Below are 21,886 nucleotides of genomic sequence, written 5' to 3' on the forward strand. Positions count from 1 at the left end.
TGACTCAATTCCAAATGCCTCCGAATTGAAGAATCAACCATTTTTGGAATCGAATCCCTGCCCTACTCCATATTACCTTACACGCAGAAAATGTGCTCGCCAATGCTACATGGAGCCCTTTTCTCTGACATCTGCTGCTTCTGTACACAAATGCTTAAATGTATTTAAAGTTACATTCAATGAAATAAAAATGCTTTAAAATACTCAATAGTATGTTGTATTTTAAATACGCATTTCAAATAGATGTATCTGAAGACCCGTTCTTGTATGTTCCTGTCAGGGTAAACCAGACTCAAAGACAGATATAACCAATCCAAACACAATTCAGGTGAGACAAAAAGTTGAAGTTATGAGCACGGTGAGCGCAGGTAATCTTATTCCACAGGTTTCAGGCACAACGACAAGGGAGAGACGCAAGAAAGAGATACAAAAGGATCAATGCAGGAGGTAAACCAGGCTTACCAGCTGAACCAGGGTAAGTAGAGCAGGTAAGGACCATTATTAATCACCAATAAGAGCCATATTATACAATACATTTAAGAAAAACTCAACTAAACATTGGAAATTGGTCAAATTTGTGTATTGTAACATCTATTGTGCTCTGGATCAATTTTGACCCGAGTATCAACTGAGGCTTTACTTAACATTTTTAGTAACACTTTATTTTAGGGTCAAATTCTCTAGCTGTATTAACTAGCTGCTTATTAGTATACACATTAATAGGATATTGTCTGTTTATTAGTATTTATAAAGCACATATTATTGCCTTATTCTGCATGACCATATATTCTACATACCCTAATCCTACACAATACCTAAACTTGACAAGAACTATTAATAAACTGTAATTAGGAATATTAGCTGTAATTAGTTTATTAAAAGTCGTAGTGCTCCCCATACTGAAGTGTTTCCAAAATGTTTTGTTCATTCATTATTAATGAGAAATTATTGGTCAGATACAACTTTAGTTGAAAAATCAAATGTCATGACTGCTTTATAAGCTTACGTTCAACTGGGTCAAAACTTACCCAGGAATGCAAAAGGTGTCAGCAGTTTTGGAATGAAATAGGTAAATAGGTTTAAACTCTTATTCTGGCACAGCTTCACTATAAAAACGCATCTAACGAACCACATAGAAGCATACAGACAGGTTTAAAATAAATTGTATGAAGTCATGTAAGTACAAACTAAAGGAAAATAGAGCCATTGGCTGGTTGTAACGTGTATTTTCTTCTAGGTTCTGTTTCTCTGGGCATTTAGTTAGCTTTACCTTGTTACCTTGGCTCTATGTTCCATCTCAATCCGAAATCCTAAAATCCTATACCCTAAAATAGGACATTATTTGAGAGGACAGCCATTTGTAGTGGTGTCCGAAACCATAGTGGACGTTATTGAGTGCACTTCAATCACACATTGCATTGCAATAAGGAATGTACATCCGATGAACACTCAACGGCTGTCCGACTTCACACACTCGTTTTCATTCACTCCTTCAAGTGAACTATACTAGTGGACTGATGTAGGGAATAGTGATTGAGGGTTTAGGGATTCAGCCTCTGTATATTTAAACCATCTGTTCAGTTTAGTTCTTGTCTGGTGTCTTCAATGTTAGGTTGGTTTTTATACAGTATTTAATATCAATTGTAACCAATCGCACCTGCCTCAGACCCAATAAGAATGAACCTCAACCCTGAATTAAAGCCAGTGACTCGACTAAAACAAGGAAATAAAGGTTATACTCCCACACACAGTCAGTAAGAATAGATCTGTTTCATACCTTTCTTCCTTTTTCTTTATTTACGTGAGTTTATATAAGCATTAAAGAATGAATAGTGTCATTTTACATGAGAAAGAAGGGGAGTTTTTCTATCTTAGACCCTTTTCTATCTTAGTTCCCATGATACTGCAACAATTACTCCCTGCCTGCTTGGCGGTTGTGTTATTTTAGTTGAGAATGTTTGTTATCCTCTCTCTTTCTCTCTTTCTTTCTCTCCCTCTCTCCCTCTCTCTCGCTGGCGAACAGTATTAATCATAATAGAGAGTGTTATTTATCACCTGCCAGTCCAGAAATGATCGTTTTGGCACCGCTGGGCAGGACAACCAAACGCACCAAATTAAATAAAACATTTAACCACATACACACATGCACAAACACATTCACACCACATACACAACTAACAAACAACCACACACACAGACACTCTACCGGAGTTCACGCATATTCTTTCTGTGTTCATCCCCGTCTCTTTTCTCTCATTCCGCTGATTAATGGCTTTTAAAGCCGTGTTCCACAGCATAGGTTTATATGTGTTTTTATGTTTGGTCATATATTTTCCTCAAGCTTTATTTTGGGAAGTACACTGAAGTTCATGGGAATTATACATTGGGCTCCAAAAATCAGAAGAATTCACAGTGATCTCTGACTTTTAGGCTCGGATAAGGACAATAAAGTCTTGGACTATAACACTTTTCCCCTATAATACAAACCGTCCTGAAGAAAAGTCTTTCGTTGCACATGTGTCCCTTCCAGACAGGAAAAAAGAGAAGGATGGAGGGAGAGCGAAAGAAAGAGAGGCAGTGGAGTGACCTTAATGTAAAACTCTACTTAATCACACTGCAGCCAGATCAATAGAGAGTCCTGGGTGGCCGTCCGTGGGGCCGTTAGCAAACGCAGTCTAGCAAGGAAGGAGAACTTCTTTGATAACCTCTAGAACAGAAAATACACAGCGTTTATTCTTAGAGATGAAACACCTCCAAACACTGAGCTCTTACATTCGCTGAAGGCTTTCCTTTGGACTGTATTTCAGATCAGAATGGCAGTTTTCTGTGTTTGTAGGTGCATAAGGAAATGATTTGCTTTGGTGTCTGAATGCACTGTTTTAGCAGATGGAGGTCAGCTGTTCTTGGACACGGATTATGAGATTGATTTGTGGTAGAGTGTGTGTCAGGGATTAATGAAGTGCTACACAGATGCTTTCTTGAGATGATCCTGCTACATCTCTCTCACTTCGAGACCATTCACTCAAAACAGGTCCTGGTTCATCTCTAGACACTGCCTTATTCAGAGGCTGGAAGGAAAGATGTTCAAGTAACTTCCTGATATGTTGGTCTCATGAGATCTTGGAAGACAACCTCTTTTCCACTTAGTCGAGCTTTATGGCAGTGATTACGAGGCTCAGTATTACTGCGGGAAGGGCGTGCTACTCATATAACACAACACCATTAAGTTTACGCCAGAGTAAAGTCACTTTAGTCGACACGTCATCATATGTAGTTCACTCCTTGACTCAGGGAATGTTTACAAGACAACGATGCACTAAACACAGATGACAACACTGTCGAAACGATCCACATTCACACAGATGTGTGAACCGACTAAAAAGGCTATAGTATGTAGCCAGGCCAGTATTTGGAGATGTCCCTTTGTCCAACCCTTTGTCCAAATGCGTATGAATAGTACAAGTGTGCAATGTCATGGAATGTACAGTAAATGCCAAATGTCATTTTGGCGTGCATATGCTACGCAGTTTTTCATGTGAATATGATATGCATTTTTTGCCGTGTATATGACACGCTCTTGGGTAGGATTAGGGTGGTGGGGTGGGTGGTTTGTCCATATAATACACCATAAAGTGTGTATAAAATGCATGCAAATGTATGTATATGTAGCATATACATTCCTTGACATTGTACACTCATACTATTTATATGCATTTCCGTGAGATCTGCCTGCTTTGTCAAGAAAAACCCAGTAAACACGTAAAAAGCAGGTGCATGACGACATTGTTTTTTTGTTGTTGTTATTGTTGTTTACATGGAGACGGTAAAAGCACGGGGATTTTACAATCTGAGCGCATGTCGCAGGTGCACTTAGAGCGTGTCCGAATCCACTTTTGCTAGTATAACGATGGAAAAAGTGGACTGAGCACCAGGTGCATGGTCCAAAAGGGTCGTCCCTTGTATCTTAAAGCTACACTGTGTGATATTTTCCCCCATCTAGCGGTGTAAAGGTTATATGACCATCCAGTGAATAAAAGTTTCTGATCCTCTCAATTCCGATTTCGTTTTAACTCCTACGATGGCCGATTTAGTCTCCAGTTCGACCTCATCCATGAGTGCCATCGAGTGTTAAAACGCGAAAGACGAAGCTTGAATTTCCCTCTTTGGCTAAAGTACTTTCAAGATGGAGGAGCAACATGGCGACCAGCATTCGAACCCCTCACCCGTATGTATTTTCAATGTCATATTATAAACTTACGAGAATACTTTATTACTTTAAAGAAATAAATGGACATTAATGAGCACATATATTTTTGAAAGAACTAAGTGTTTTTAGCTTAGAATAAACTAAAAAAGTTACACAGTGTAGCTTTAATCAGTCATGGGTGTGTTTTGGGCGTGACGTGCAATAAACCCATCAGAGTCTCATCTCCTATTCCCTTTTAAAGCCAGTTGGGCTTGGATTCACTATTTACATGGAAGAATTTATGAGCGGAAAGACTGTACGCTTCTCTAGAGAGGAATCCTTTATTTTTATATTTAAAAATGTGTGTGTGCTGCTGCAATAGGCCAGGCCCTGTGTGTGTGATAAGCAGAGTGTATGTGTGTTGTGCTCCGCTATTGGCACATATTACTAAAGCGCTCTTTAAATAACACACAAAATACTGCGCACTATTGACTTAAGCCATGTTTGTGTTGGTCAATGGCGCAGTCGTTTTCATTTTCTCAAAATAGTCACACGCCAACAATGCGCCTGAACACCTTGTTTTCAGACCAGCCCGCCCATGGGTGAACAGATGGGCGCGAGTACATTTGCTATTTAAACAACGTGGAGCTGGAAGTGAAAATAATAACACTTGCGTCGCACCTGGTCTCACATTGTGTCGGATGTATAACAGGGCCCATAGTTAGCAAACCCTTGCACTTGAAACCCGTTTTCAAAAGCTTGCATGTAAACATATCATGTAAATATACACTTATTCTCTACATTGGTGGAAAATATGCAAAGTATTTTTGGTAAATTGGTGGCTAATTTGGATGAACTTGTGTGTTTTCATGAGATCTGCTCTCACCCTAGTGATGTTTAGGGGTGGAGATAGGGGTGAACCATCTTACCGTTTTTCCCTTAAAAAAAAAAAGCAGTTTGGTACAAACCACATACAAAATCACCACCTGGTATACTAACTTTTCTTGTGAGATGGGGTTGACCCAGACATACACCATCTTACAGTATAGTACTTCTGAAAGATATCCCATTTATGTGTTTTAGACACTGAGAAAAATGGGATGAGAAAGAAAGAGGGAACGAATGGATGAATGATGGAGACAGAGAACAGTTGCAATTGCACCAAACAAAGCCACTCAGTTTGAGGCAGTAGCAAAATACTGAAAGAAATCCATTGTGTTAGCTCTGTTTCAGCTCTGACAGAAATTAAATTGTGTCCAGAGACTTTTTTTATATCGCAGCACAAGGTCTGAGACAATATTGCCAGTGGCTCAGAGTCGGCTGTCTTCGCACAGATCTCTCTGTGTTTGCAAAAACAGATCACACCGCCTCATTCCTCGCTGACTCCAAAAAACCTGAAACTTTCATTTATCTTAGACATAAAGTTCCCCAAATCTGGAAATGCTTATAACTTGATTTCATTTTCCAGCAATGGTTATGATGAGGGATTGTATACATATTAATGTAGGTTCAATCCGATTGTTTGTTGGTTGAACCTTGAAGGTTTACATTTAATTAGCATTTAATCTATATTATGTTTGCTTTATGGCTTTGTTAGATTAGCCTCTCTCTTTCATGGCAGGTTCTTTATTCTTTTGCTGGAATGTTTGAGTAGTGTCTTGTGTTTCATGAGGTCTGAAATCAATGACATTATAATGTGCTTATATTTGTTCCTCCACACAGGAAATTATAAACTGGTGTTTTTATGTATTTAAAACATCTCTGATCTAAAACTGCAGGCCTTACTCATTATGAGCACTTTTTTGTTGCTATAAACATGATAACAGGGTTGTGCATGTGCATTGCACATGTACAGGTAGAAGTGAGGTCCTGCCTGATTCTCTTTTGTATTGAATGAATTGGAGCAGCTGTGCTGAAAAACTCACACAGCAGTGTAAACATACAAAGACACACTGATGTAATCAGCACTGACAGCGGAGGCTCACAGATCAGAGACTGAAGCGAGAGAATGAGTGATGATAGTGGGAATGGAGTTTATAGCTTTATATTAAAATAGCACAGAGACATGGCGGAACAGACAGAGAGACCACAGAATAAGACTGATTATACTTAGAGAGATAGAGTGAGTGTGTGGCATGCAAGCTGCAGCAGAGTGAGACACGTTGTGTTGTGAGCATTGTGTTGTGTAGTGTGGTCTGTTGTGTTGTGCTGTTCATGTTATGCATTTTTCTGGAATGTGATGTTTGTGTATTTTTTGTCTAGTCTATCTAGGCCAGGGGAGTAAGGTTTACTTGCACAGCTCTCACTACATGGGATGCTGGTTGATGGTTTGCTGGTCCCCAACATGTGATGCTGGTTGATGGTTTGCTGGTCCCCAACATGTGATGCTGGTTGATGGTGTGCTGGTCCCCAACATGTGATGCTGGTTGATGGTGTGCTGGTCCCCAACATGTGATGCTGGTTGATGGTTTGCTGGTCCCCAACATGGGATGCTGGATGATGGTTTGCTGGTCCCCAACATGTGATGCTGGTTGATGGTTTGCTGGTCCCCAACATGTGATGCTGGTTGATGGTGTGCTGGTTCCCAACATGTGATGCTGGTTGATGGTTTGCTGGTCCCCAACATGGGATGCTGGTTGATGGTTTGCTGGTCCCCAACATGGGATGCTGGATGATGGTTTGCTGGTCCCCAACATGTGATGCTGGATGATGGTTTGCTGGTCCCCAACATGTGATGCTGGTTGATGGTTTGCTGGTCCCCAACATGGGATGCTGGTTGATGGTTTGCTGGTCCCCAACATGTGATGCTGGTTGATGGTTTGCTGGTTTCCAACATGTGATGCTGGTTGATGGTTTGCTGGTCCCCGACATGGGATGCTGGTTGATGGTTTGCTGGTCCCCAACATGTGATGCTGGTTGATGGTTTGCTGGTCCCCAACATGTGATGCTGGTTGATGGTGTGCTGGTCCCCAACATGGGATGCTGGTTGATGGTTTGCTGGTCCCCAACATGTGATGCTGGTTGATGGTTTGCTGGTCCCCAACATGTGATGCTGGTTAATGGTGTGCTGGTCCCCAACATGTGATGCTGGTTGATGGTTTGCTGGTCCCCAACATGTGATGCTGGTTGATGGTTTGCTGGTCCCCAACATGTGATGCTGGTTGATGGTGTGCTGGTCCCCAACATGGAATGCTGGTTGATGGTTTGCTGGTCCCCAACATGTGATGCTGGTTGATGGTTTGCTGGTCCCCAACATGTGATACTGGTTGATGGTTTGCTGGTCCCCAATATGGGATGCTGGTTGATGGTTTGCTGGTCCCCGACATGAGATGCTGGTTGATGGTTTGCTGGTCCCCGACATGTGATGCTGGTTGATGGTTTGCTGGTCCCCAACATGGGATGCTGGTTGATGGTTTGCTGGTCCCCAACATGTGATGCTGGTTGATGGTTTGTTGGTCCCCAACATGTGATGCTGGTTGATGGTGTGCTGGTTCCCAACATGTGATGCTGGTTGATGGTGTGCTGGTCCCCAACATGTGATGCTGGTTGATGGTGTGCTGGTCCCCAACATGTGATGCTGGTTGATGGTGTGCTGGTTCCCAACATGTGATGCTGGTTGATGGTGTGCTGGTCCCCAACATGTGATGCTGGTTGATGGTTTGCTGGTCCCCAACATGTGATGCTGGTTGATGGTGTGCTGGTTCCCAACATGTGATGCTGGTTGATGGTTTGCTGGTCCCCAACATGGGATGCTGGTTGATGGTTTGCTGGTCCCCAACATGGGATGCTGGATGATGGTTTGCTGGTCCCCAACATGTGATGCTGGATGATGGTTTGCTGGTCCCCAACATGTGATGCTGGTTGATGGTTTGCTGGTCCCCAACATGTGATGCTGGTTGATGGTTTGCTGGTCCCCAACATGTGATGCTGGTTGATGGTTTGCTGGTTTCCAACATGTGATGCTGGTTGATGGTTTGCTGGTCCCCGACATGGGATGCTGGTTGATGGTTTGCTGGTCCCCAACATGTGATGCTGGTTGATGGTTTGCTGGTCCCCAACATGTGATGCTGGTTGATGGTGTGCTGGTCCCCAACATGGGATGCTGGTTGATGGTTTGCTGGTCCCCAACATGTGATGCTGGTTGATGGTTTGCTGGTCCCCAACATGTGATGCTGGTTGATGGTGTGCTGGTCCCCAACATGTGATGCTGGTTGATGGTTTGCTGGTCCCCAACATGTGATGCTGGTTGATGGTTTGCTGGTCCCCAACATGTGATGCTGGTTGATGGTGTGCTGGTCCCCAACATGGAATGCTGGTTGATGGTTTGCTGGTCCCCAACATGTGATGCTGGTTGATGGTTTGCTGGTCCCCAACATGTGATACTGGTTGATGGTTTGCTGGTCCCCAATATGGGATGCTGGTTGATGGTTTGCTGGTCCCCGACATGAGATGCTGGTTGATGGTTTGCTGGTCCCCGACATGTGATGCTGGTTGATGGTTTGCTGGTCCCCAACATGGGATGCTGGTTGATGGTATGCTGGTCCCCAACATGGGATGCTGGTTGATGGTTTACTGGTTTCCAACATGGGATGCTGGTTGATGGTTTGCTGGTTTCCAACATGTGATGCTGGTTGATGGTGTGCTGGTCCCCAACATGTGATGCTGGTTGATGGTTTGCTGGTCCCCAACATGTGATGCTGGTTGATGGTTTGTTGGTCCCCGACATGTGATGCTAGTTGATGGTTTGCTGGTCCCCAACATGTGATGCTGGTTGATGGTTTGCTGGTCCCCAACATGGGATGCTTGTTGATGGTTTGTTGGTCCCCGACATGTGATGCTAGTTGATGGTTTGCTGGTCCCCAACATGGGATGCTGGTTGATGGTTTGCTGGTCCCCGACATGGGATGCTGGTCGATGGTTTGCTGGTCCCCAACATGGGATGCTTGTTGATGGTTTGCTGGTTTCTAACATGTGATGCTGGTTGATGGTTTGCTGGTTTCCAACATGTGATGCTGGTTGATGGTTTGCTGGTTTCCAACATGGGATGCTGGTTGATGGTTTGCTGGTTTCCAACATGGGATGCTGGATGATGGTTTACTGGTTTCCAACATGAGATGCTGGTTGATGGTTTGCTGGTTTCCAACATGTGATGCTGGTCGATGGTTTGCTGGTTTCCAACATGGGAAGCTGGATGATGGTTTGCTGGTTTCCAACATGGGATGCTGGTTGATGGTTTGCTGGTTTCCAACATGTGATGCTGGTTGATGGTTTGCTGGTCCCCAGCAGTGGGTGTACTGGGGAACCGGCATAAGGTATGTTTTGCACACTATGTTTGTCTCAATAACACTGGTGCCATCGGCCTCATTACGTTCCCAAGGTTCTCATCCCTGCCCTGATTGCCACTGTTGCCTTGTTATGTGATATTTTGTGTATTGCCCTGTGATGTGCTGTTTTGTGATGTGTTGCCCTAGTATTTGATATGTTGTGCTCTATTGCCCTGTGACTCGATGTGATGGGATGTGATGTGATGTGTTGTGATGTGATGGTGTGATGTGATGTGATGTGATGTGATGATATGATGTGTTGCCCTGTACTTTTTTTGTAAAGGTGGGATTGATGTTTATTTAGTACTCTGCAGATGTGCCTTAAAATAGTCATAAACTGAGTAATAAAAATAAACATCACTGAGTGTTTCAGCATCAGTGTGTTTTCCCATGGCTGTGGTGGTGTTAAATGGGCTGAATTGTGTAATTGTGTGTGTAGGTCCTGGGGCGTCTATAACAGCGCTCCCAAGCTCTTTCTGGACGCACCTCATTGCTTTACTGGTTCCCAGTCAACATGATTTGCCTCATATTCCTCTTATGAAATATCTAAAACCACATGTACCCCCCACACTTAACCTGGAAGCTGTTTAAGATGCTCCCTACATTTAAGCTTTATTCTCATTTAGCACAAAAACCATTGACTCGGACAAAACCAGCTACCACCATGCTGGCGACTGGTGCTAGCAAGGTGGAACCATGTTTCTTTGACACTCGGGGGACCAAACAGATGGTGAAACACACAAACACACACTCTACTGGACACCGGAGCCCTCACACAGGCAGACATATTGTTCTTCAATGCATTCGAGAGAAACAATACGCAACAGAACAGAATGTGTCAGTCGTGAGCGTGAAACGCCCCTCCCCCATCTGAAAACAATACAGATTGTTCGAGATGTTGATTAATGGCACAGATATAAAATGTAAATGTTTGCACTATTGTATGTGTCCTCTGCTGTTGTGTGGAAATGCAGGTCAGACACTTTAAAGAAAGCATGGTGCTGAGCAGGAGGGACGAGGATCAGCCAGGGGACAGCGAATGTATTCAGATTATACTGCCGCTCAGGACGCATCCCAAAATCTCCCTGTTTGATTTTAGCTCATTTATCATTATTCTCTTTGGCAAGCACAATGTCATCCTCTCCCAGAAGAATTATAGGATTGCACTGCAGAAGACAAACAATTTACTGGCACTTTGCCTCACTGAACAACACTGTCTGCCTGCCAGCTCCCATCCATTTCACTGTTCGCACCATACGTCACAACACAATACACACACACACACACACACACACACACACACACACCGTTTGAATGGGCACCAACATATATGCAAGATACACTCTGAAACGAACAAAAATCGCAAAACACAGACACAAATAGATGTGTACGCTGCACAGACCAAACTCAATGTACAACCTAAGCAAAACATTTACAGCATGTGTAATCACGTCTAGTGGTTTCCACTAAAGGTCATGCCTTTCACTTTCCTCGGAAGATGAATATTCAGGTTGGTTTTTCACATTCAAATGTTTGTGTGTGATTTTTTGTGACGCTAAAATGCATGGTAACACTTTAGTATGGGGAACACATATCCACTGTTAACTACGACTTTTGCCTCTTAATTACTGCTTATTAATAGTTAGTATGCTAGTTGTTAAGTTTAGGTACTGGGTAGGATTATGGGATGTAGAATAAAGTCATGCAGAATTAAGCAATGATGTGTGCTTTATAAGTACTAAAAAACAGAAAATATCCTAGTAATATGCATGCTAATAAGCAACTTAGTGAGAATTGAACACTAAAATAAAGTGTTAGTGATCATATTCCCATTTAATATATAGAGATAAAGGTAAAACTTTATTTTAAGGTTCAGTAATTAACTATTAACTGGTTGTTTATTAGCATACATATTACTAGGATATTGGCTGAAATTACAAAGAACGTATTAATGCCTTATTCTGCATGACCATATTCTACATCCCATAATTTACATTTATGCATTTGAAAGACGCTTAATTTCTTTAGTTACATTTGTAATTACAATTTTGACACTTCCCTACACCTATCCCCTTAAACTGACCCACCCCACCAAACATGTCCCTAACTTTACCCGTATCCCACCTCAATATCAGCAGAAGAGTTTCAATATGAACACAACAAGTACATTGTACTTATTTTGTTGTGTAAGTACATAGTAGTTAAGGCCACCTAATATAAAGTGGGGCCTAAAAACGTGTTCCAGGAGAAACAAAGGTGAAATCACATTCACCGTCTGGAAAGTAGGAAAGTAATTTCAGTTTGGTTACACAAGTCATGTAGAAATTACAGTTCACCTTTTTAAGTATGGGAATATCGAATTTGAAAGAAAATAGCAAATGCGTAGATAGGAAAGTGCTAAAGAAAAGAAACATGAACGTTGGGCTTGACGGTATTTTCTACTGCAAACTCCCTGTTGGTTTCTGTCGCAAATGAGCTGTGAGGAGCTGCCGCGGGCCCCAGCCGAACGAGTGGAACGGTAGCAGGAACGGGAAGGAGGGATGGGGTGGAAGGAGGGAGGAAGGGAGGGAGGGACAGGGGTGGCTGGAAGCAGCCTGACAGCCCAGGCCCCGCTCACCCCCCACCCCCAGTGTCCCGTGCTCGCTCTGTCCCCCTCAGCCACTGCATTCTCCAGACATTTACATTATTCAAAGATAAATGCATTGTCAATTCTGTGTCTCCACACACTAGATATGTGCGCTGCTCCACTCCCAGGACTGCCAAGGGTCTCTCACCCCTGCTGCCCACAAGACATGCTACAAATGAAATCAAATGGATACTGCTAGAGTGTAGAATAATTTAACCTCACAAAGTGTGTGTGCGTGTATGTGTGTGTGGTTGCGCTATGATTAAAATACAACGTACCAAAGCTCTGTGAATTTATCACTACAATGTCACTTAGAGTTTTTGCCCTAGATTGTGTAAGAAATGGGCAGTGATTTCAGACTTGTGGTTCAATATATCTCCATGTCATTTCTTGTCATGTGTAAGCGAGGTTGTCCCTGTGAGAGAACATGATATTGATTAAGTGCATTACTATGTTCTTGCCACTAACAGATAATAACCTGTTCACCCTCCTTGTGCATACATTATGCATCAGCGAATCTGTATGATGACGTATGGTCATTCGTGCTACAGTCTGCACAAACACAATGCTTTCTCTCTTCCATGAAGATAAACACCCGTTTTTCAGTATTATGACATATTCCCCTAATGCTCCATTATCATCAAGTTCTCTCTCTCTTTCTCTCTCAGAGAGAGAGAGAGAGAGAGAGAGAGAGAGAGAGAGAGAGAGAGAGAGAGAGAGAGAGAGAGAGAGAGAGAGAGAGAGAGAATCCATTGTGAATCAGATTTCCTAATGAAGGCAATCTTAGAACACTCCTGAGATCCCCCGCAAACGACATGGGCTTTCATCAGCCATTTTGTGTGATCATAACATGGACCATAATGGACCCGGTCTGCCCACCACTAATTACCCATGCGGCTCACACCCAAAGACGAGCTCGTCTTGCTCAACCCAGAGGACTTGCCTGAACAAGAGCTCAATGGAAAGGGCCCGAGAGATACAGGGAGGTCTTCATGTAAATTAGCTCTGTATACTTCCAGAAATATTCCTAAATGTATTCATGTAATGTGTGCAAAATAAATTCTCAAACCTCAGCACATGCCGAAATATGGAAACTTAAAAAATCGAAATTGACTGTTTTATTAAAGCTAAAAATATTATTTATTGTTTTTACACTCTAAAAATACTGGGTTGTTTTCACCCAAATTTGGGTCAAATATGGACAAAACCAACTGTTGGGGTAAATTTTGAGATAAAATGATGCAACTATTGGGTTTGTCCATATTTGACCCAAATTTGGGTGAAAACAACCCAGTATTTTTTAGAGTGTATTTAATCATTGAATCAACCTAAATACATTAATTTGCACCACACTGTAAACCCAAACGTTCAAATTAATTGAATAGATTAAGTAGTGTATACTCAAAGTTTTAGAAAAAGTTCTACTAACTTAATTATATCATGTTGATGTAACATAGTCTTTCTTTTTAGTAATTTTGACTAATATTTTTTTTATTAAATGGAACTTTTTTGTAAATAAGTAAGCATAACTTAAAAATATAAATTAAATATAACTTAATAGTAATTACATGCTAAGAATGAAATACATAAACTTAAGATTTCAAGTTGTATGAAAATAATAGTTTTGTTGGAAGTCACCATGATGGAGATCAGTGTTTGCTTTAGTCGGGTCTTGACCAACCTGGTCTCATTGGCAAACCACAAAATACGTACCAATAGGTACATATCACAACAGTTTCAAATTGGAATGAACACTAGAGGCAGTAAGACAGCATTTTTTATCGTTTTCTTTTTTTTTTTACCATAGTCCGTGATTTGTTAACGAATACATTTTGGAGTTTGCGTCACTTAACCAGCTCCATATGTTGGGATTTTCTGACCTATTAAGCTTGCTCGATAGCTCAGCTGGTACAGATTTGAACTTGCCATGCTGAAAGCTCGGGAACGAATCCCGTGAAAAACAGGTCATGATAAAAGAGCTCAAAGATGAGTTCAAAACACAAGCTAAAATGACGTGGATATAATCTTATTTTTGTCACATTTGCTTTTGTTAACACTATCGAGTAGGTTTAGGGTTTAGTGTGGGTGTACGTTAAAAAAACAACGTAACCAGATTCAAAAAAACTAAGCTTTTAGCGCCACCCAGTGGACATTTCACTTTGAAACTGTCGCGATATGTACCTATTTGTACGTATTTTGAGGTTTGCAAAAACATTGTCACAGGTACGTTTTTCCAATGAGACCAGGCTGGTCTTGACCCTTGACTGTGTAATATTTCTGTAATATTTTAACATTAGTGTCTCTCTAGCTGCTTTGTGTTTGTGAGACACATTTGCCGCAATGCATGTTGGGACCCATAGGAAAGAAACAATGACAACACAAACCAATACAAATTCAGTTTTGTTAACATAAAATGGTGTGGTTGTGTACTTAATTTTTAAAGTTCTGTGAAAACTCAAAACTTTGTTATAATAACTGAAAATAATTGAGTTACCTTAACAGAAAATGGTAAGTCAGATTAACTGCAAATATTTGAGTTGAGCTAAATGAGCACTTAACTGTTATCAAAAGGTACAAATAGCAGGTAATCCAACCTTTTAAGTTCTGGAAAATTGTGACTTTTAAGTTAATCAACTTAAAAAATTTGAGGCCATCGATTGCCTCAATTTTTTTTAGTTCTGGTAACTTATTCGGGTTTACAGTGCATCAAAACACATTTTAAGATATAAAACAGATTTTTTGAGGAAGCAGTTGCAGGTTGCCGCAACCACAACATGTGAGAAAACGTAACTATTTTACAAGGTGGTGATTTCGAATGAATTTGTGAAATTTGAATGGAATAAAAACGTATAATTTTTAGAAGAAAAAGAAAAGAAAAGAAAAGAAAAAGACCCTAAGCATAACCATAGCATGAGTGTAAACAGATAACACACAAAAAACATACAAATGAGATGCACATCCATATGAACTAGCCACCAATACGCCAGAACAGGAATTACTGTGAGATTGTGTCTGCATTACAGATTGTCTTTGCTCTCAGATACCTGATACTTCTGTTTGCTTGTCCCTTTCAAATATAAATGTAACATAATATATAAATCTCAACACGTTTCTAAACCAGACATCCACAACTGACAGATCTACAGTCACAGAAATAGTCTCAGGTTTCATTTTCATAAAGAATCCGTGACTGGAGGGCTTATTATGGGTTATTGCAGCTTGTATCTGTCTACTAACATGCAACCTGATCAGCTCTCTTGCTCTGAAGTAGATCATAAAAGCGGCTAATGTAATGCGGCGGAGCAGAGCTGTGCTCGGGTAGGAGAGCAGGATGTGTGTCCTGTAGTTACCTGTGGAAGAGAGGATGATAGAGATCTTTTTCTGCGCTCAGGTAAGCACTCAGAATGGCTCTCACAGGTGTCTCCCGCTCTTGATAAGATGTTTAATTGCCCATTTTTAAACTCCCCTTTTTAAAGAGAAAGACTGTGACGTTTAAAACCCAACCCAATGAACAAAGCTGTCCGCCAGCCATTTTTCATATTTAATAGTGGGAGGCCATTTTACAGAAATAACGTGTCTGGGGTTACAAATGAAAAGTAGAGAGATTCATTCTTTATCAAGCAGACAGATTAAATTCCAAACCCTGTTACTGTAATAGGTGCACTTGTAACTCCACATAAATTAGAGCATTAATTCAATCAGCTTCTGTTTTAAACAAAATAACACACAGCTCAGAATCCAGAGGTGTAATTTATAGCGAAGCCAGGTTCATTTTCCAGAACAATCCATTTCTCTGCACGTCTGAGGGCTAATATGATGATGTTCTGTGGAATCCGGAGTGTCTGAATCTCTCATCGCACAGCCAAATAAAAGACAAATGAAGATGTGTTTTATTCCTTCATAATTTCCCACTGAGAATGCCATAAAGGATGACATCCATATGGATTGAGGGTGAGGGTGGGGTGGTGTTTTTGTGTGGAGTGGTATAGTGCTTCTGTAATTTATGGCATCTTTCCTGTGTGATCAGTTTGTCTGTCAGGTTGGTGGAGGAGAAAGAGGACCAGCCTCAGAGAGAGCGAGAGAGAAAGATGTTGGCTGGGTTAAATATCCTAATGACAAAAATAAATCAAAATTATTAACTGCTGGTCAGTGAAATATACACTATACTGAAAGTCCCGCACATGTGGAAAACACTGTAAAAAAAAGTTGCTGCCTTAATTTTTTTAATTCAATCGTCATTTCAACATTAAGTACATTAAACTAACTTTTTAAAAAAGAGATGAATATTGTATTACTTACTTATTATGATGAGTTAAAGCAATGCAAAAATATGTTATCATTATTGTCGATCATATTTTTTTTCACAGTGTACATGCCACCCACACACACACACACACACACACGTTTTTTTTGTGACACATGGGGACATTCCAGGCGTAATGGTTTTTATACTGCACAAACCGTATTTTCTATCCCCTTACACTGCCCCTAAACCTCACACACACACACACACACACACACACACACACACACACACACACACACACACACACACACACACACACACACACACACACACACACACACATTTGTTTTTGTGACATATGGGGACATTCCAGGCGTAATGGTTTTTATACTGCACAAACCGTATTTTCTATCCCCTTACACTGCCCCTAAACCTCTCACACACACACACACACACACACACACACACACACACACACACACACACACACACACACACACACACACACACACACACACACACTGCCCCTAAACCTACCCATCTCAGGAAACATTCTGCATTTTTACTTTTGAAAAAAGAATTCATCCTTATGACCTTTAGATTTATAAGCCTTTTGAAAAGTGGGGTAATGTCCTCATATTTCACCCTCTTCTTGTAATACCTGTGTCATACCCATGTCATTATACACATTTGTGTCCTTGTATGTCACAAAAACATGCCCCCCCCCCCCCCCACACACACACACACACACAAACACACACATATACATACATATATAAAGACATTTTTATTTCATGCAATTAAACAACAATTGGCATAACACCGTTTTGAACACTATTATGTTATGGATACTTATCACACAGACACACACACACACACACACACACACACACACATGTAATATATATATTTGTGTGTGCAAGCTCATAGCTAGTAACTATTAGTCTTCATTATTTTCAGGCTTGTGACAACTGTAGCGTGATGCTGCGGCCCAAACGGAGGCCGTAATGTAATGTGATGATGTATGGAGACCTGCTAACATTAAGCCTTTCACTCATTTTCATGCTCTTTTTCTCACACTAAGAAGAGTAACTGGTGAAAGGGCATTGCTTTACAACTAAACATCACAAAAATGGCTGCTTCAGCGATTTTACAGCAAATCCAGCAGACACGTCTGACCTTTTGTGATGACTTCTAGGAAGAGCAGGCCAAAAATACCAGGTAAGAGAACCAACTCCAGGAGTCAAGCTTTGCTCTTTAATCAGTGATGTGGCCTGGACTGTCCCTGAGCTGGAGTACAGACTTATGTCAAACTCTGGGCTCAGTGGAGATAAACAAGGACTTCTGGAGTTATTTCTCCAGAATGTTTTACTTCACATACACCAAACTACAATTTTATCTTCTCAGCTTTTTTTTTTTTTACATTTTATTATTATTATTTGAAACAAGATCGGGCTTGAATTTGTTAACACACCATTAACCCTGCAGAATATTTGGTAAAACTTTAGTTTATTAGTACTTATAAAGCACATATTAATGCCTTATTCTGCATGATCTTATTCTACATCCCATAAGCATAAACTTAACAACCTTAATAACTATTAATAATCAGTACTAGGAGTTTACTATTTAGTTGTAGTTAATAGTGAATATATGTTCCCCATACTAAAGTGTTACCAAATATTTAAATACCTCCATCTGATATCTTTACAGTTGCGTTGGAATATACATTTTATCATTCGTTTATAACTTGTAAAAAATATCACATGAGGAGGCAACAACACACTCCCTCTTGGACTCTTGTGATTGAGTGAAATGTAGCCTGCTTCATAAGCGCTCTGCTCAGTGGGAACATTCATCAATTCAAAATTAAAGCTCCATCAAACTATGCTTGATAATTTAATCAAAAGTAAAGAAAAAATGAAATAAATATAAAATAATGAAAATAAAAAAGTTTCACTATCACATTGCTTAATATATATGTACAGTACAGGCCAAAAGTTTGGACACGTTACTATTTGTAATGTTTTTGAAAGGTTTCTTCAGCTCATCAAGCCTGCATTTATTTGATCAAAAATACAGAAAAAATGTTATATTGTGATATATTATTACAATTTAAACTAATTGGTTTTCAATGTATTATACTTTAAATGATGATTTATTTCTGTGATCAGAGCTGAATGTTCAGGATGGTTCCTCCAGTCTTCAGTGATCACGATCCGTCAGAAATCATTCTCAGATGAAGATTCATTATGAGTGTTGGAAACAGTTCTGCTGACGAATATTATTTCATAACCTGTGATACTTTTTTTATAATACTTTGATGAATAAAAATACAAATAAAGTAAAAAATAAAAAAAGCAAATGTTCTAAAAAAAATCTGGTCAGTAATTTGGGGGTCAGCCAATTTTTTTTTTTTTTTTTTTTTATAAATCAATAATTTTATTCAGCAAGGATGTGTTAAATTGATAAAAATTGATAGTAAAGGAGATTTATATTATTTGAAAATATGTTTTTATTTTGAATAAATGCAGTTCTTTTGAGCCTTTTATTCATCAAATATATACGTCAGCAGAACTGTTTCCAACACTCATAATGAATCCTCATCTGAGAATGATTTCTGACGGATCATGAACATTCAGCTTTGATCACAGAAATAAATCATCATTTAAAGTATAATAAATTGAAAACCAAATATTTTAAATAGTATATAAAAAAAAAATCAGTTTTTTTGATCAAATAAATGCAGACTGGATGAGCAGAAGAAACTTCTTTCAAAAAACATTATAAATAGTAATGTGTCCAAACTTTTGGCCTGTACTGTATATATATATATATATATATATATATATATAGAGAGAGAGAGAGAGAGAGAGAGAGAGAGAGAGAGAGAGAGAGAGAGAGAGAGAGAGAGAGAGAGAGTGTGAGAGAGAGGAGAGAGAGAGAGGAGAGAGAGAGAGAGAGAGAGAGAGAGAGAGAGAGAGAGAGAGAGCAAATCAATAAGGGCATTCAGACACTTAAATCTACACCATGAGTAAGATGTAGATGAACTGGTCGTCTGATTTAGTTATCTTGACAGTGTGATTGAGCAGGTGTGTCTGGCCTTCCTTCTCTTCTTCTTCTTCTTCTTCTTCTTCTTCTTCTTCTTCTTCTTCTTCTTCTTCTTCTTCTTCTTCTGAACCAGATCTCAGGTGCACAGCGCGAGATGTCTCAGTTCTTTTTGATTTGCCCATCAGGTACTTCTCCAGTTCAGTGGAATTATTTCGGGCAGCAGTGTTGGTCGATCAGTTTGCATGCCTGTTTTACCTGCAAAAAAAAAAAAAGACAACGTAATAGGAATATATTTATGGTTGGCTATACCGCATTTTAAAACGGAAAACGTCTCCCAAACAAAACGTACGGAATATTTCTTCCAATTGAACGTGTTAACCAAGTTTCCCGTTTGCTCCAATCTCCACGACTGCTCGTGCTCGCAACCCACGCGGGACTGAGAGCAACTTTGGCAACCGCCACACTGCGCGTTATGCGTGCATGCGTTGTTTTATCGCTTTGCCTTAACTTGCATATCTCTCCAGAGCTATCGCAGCAATGCTCGTTGAGATAAGGGTTTCCCTGCAGCATGCGTAAACTACATTTGAACCTAGTTCGGCACCCATGTGAGCCGACTCACTAGCATTTCTATCATAATGCACTTGAGAAGAACCTTGAAGCACGTCCGAGGTTAATCGGGTGTTGACATGATGATCCAGAATGCCTCTCGTCAGTCTCTCTCGGGTGCCCTCGGGGTAAGACGGGCCGCAGTCTTCCTCTGATCCTGACAGCGCTTGGCCGTGAAAGTCATAAAGTTCCCACCCGGGTAACAGTTGAAGAACGAGGTCATTATGTCTCTTAAAGCGCCACTTTAAACGCTGAATTGATAGCTCGCGTCGCTTGTCTTCAGTACTTACTGTATACTTTCTGGCTCAACATGTAAATATTGCCTACAACAACGAGGGGAGGGGCTTCCCTTTCCTCTGACCAATCGAGAACGACCCATGTGTCGGCTGGCCTGGGGACTCGCTCGAGTAGAGCTCAGTCTATACGGTGAGACTATATCTCAGAGATAACTGGGTATGATTTAAATTATGGATTGATATACCACATATTCCCAAGAAATGATTTGCTTTGCTGGCAAACTGAAATAGTTTGCAGGATTGTCAGGGGCCTCGGTGGCAGATTCACAGGCCAGCAACAGAAAGACGTAATTTATCTAAAATGCATGAATTGCATTTTTTTTTTTACCACACTGAAGCCTACCTATTATCATCTAAATGAATCTAGCATTCGATATTTTTGGCGTGTATTGGCTATATCGTGTGCTCTGTTGGAGAATCTTGAAAAAGTAAGAATACTAAATAAAGCAGATATGCTAAATGCTTCTCTCATCATTATAGCGTGTGATGAATTGAGTGCTTGGTTGTGCGGTTTTTGTCCCTTTTGAGCTGAAGATAGACGCAGCGCATCTGGCTTCTCCCCTCGGAAGACTCGGAAACTGCTGTCGAGGAAAATTGTGCACAATCAGTGATTGATGAGCTCAAGCTCCCCAAATACCCATGACAACTGCAGCAGTCAAACCACGACGCGCACTGGGTTTCTGTAGCGCGCTATCGAGCGCCTTTATTTTAAGCCGATACAACAGAGTGAAATAAAGCGTAGATGTTAGAAATAGACGTCGGATCAGTTAATTGGTTGCTTCTTTCAAAGCCCATAACAAATAATGTGAAGCGCGGTTTAGCTTGCTCGGAACAGACAGACTTGTGAAATCTAGAGGAAATGAAGGCAGAGCGTGGTTTTCTGAATCCACAGGACAAACGCGGGATAAATCCCAATGTTCACATATAATGATGACTGGTGTTTTAGACCTCGATAGAGCTCCATTGCCTGCTAGCCAAGTCCTGTTTGTGGTTGTCTTTGAATATATTTAGGATTTTAGATAGGCCTATTATCATTCGCAGCATCAAAAGGCTGACCTTTAGTTCATTTCTTCCAAATGAGATCAAATATATTGTCCTAATCTCTCCTGTAACTGCCTTTAAATAGTTTTTCCATATATTATGTATTTATTCGTATTCATATTCCTCATGTTTTACGTTATCTCTTTATGTAGAGGGGAAAGATGTAAGTTAGGACTGACTTTTTTATTGTTATAACTTTTTGTGTGTCAGAACATGTACCTATTTATCCCATGAGTGGCAGAGGAATGACAATTTTAAATTCTGCTTATACACTCCTAGATAAAGGTCCTTTATTGGCATCAATGGTTCCTTAAATAACCTTTAAAAAAACATGGAACCCTGCATTGCACAAAGTGGAAAAGGTTCGTTAGATTATTCAAATGTTCTTCACGCGAAGAAGAAATGGCTCTTTTAGGAAAAGATCACAGAAAGGTTCTTTTGGGGAACCACAAATGGCATCACTGAGAACTTTTTAGAACATTTATGTTAAAGGGTGTATATGTAAATAGC

This window comes from Pseudorasbora parva, chromosome 5 (genome assembly GCF_024679245.1).
Source record: "Pseudorasbora parva isolate DD20220531a chromosome 5, ASM2467924v1, whole genome shotgun sequence".
Taxonomy (NCBI): domain Eukaryota; kingdom Metazoa; phylum Chordata; class Actinopteri; order Cypriniformes; family Gobionidae; genus Pseudorasbora; species Pseudorasbora parva.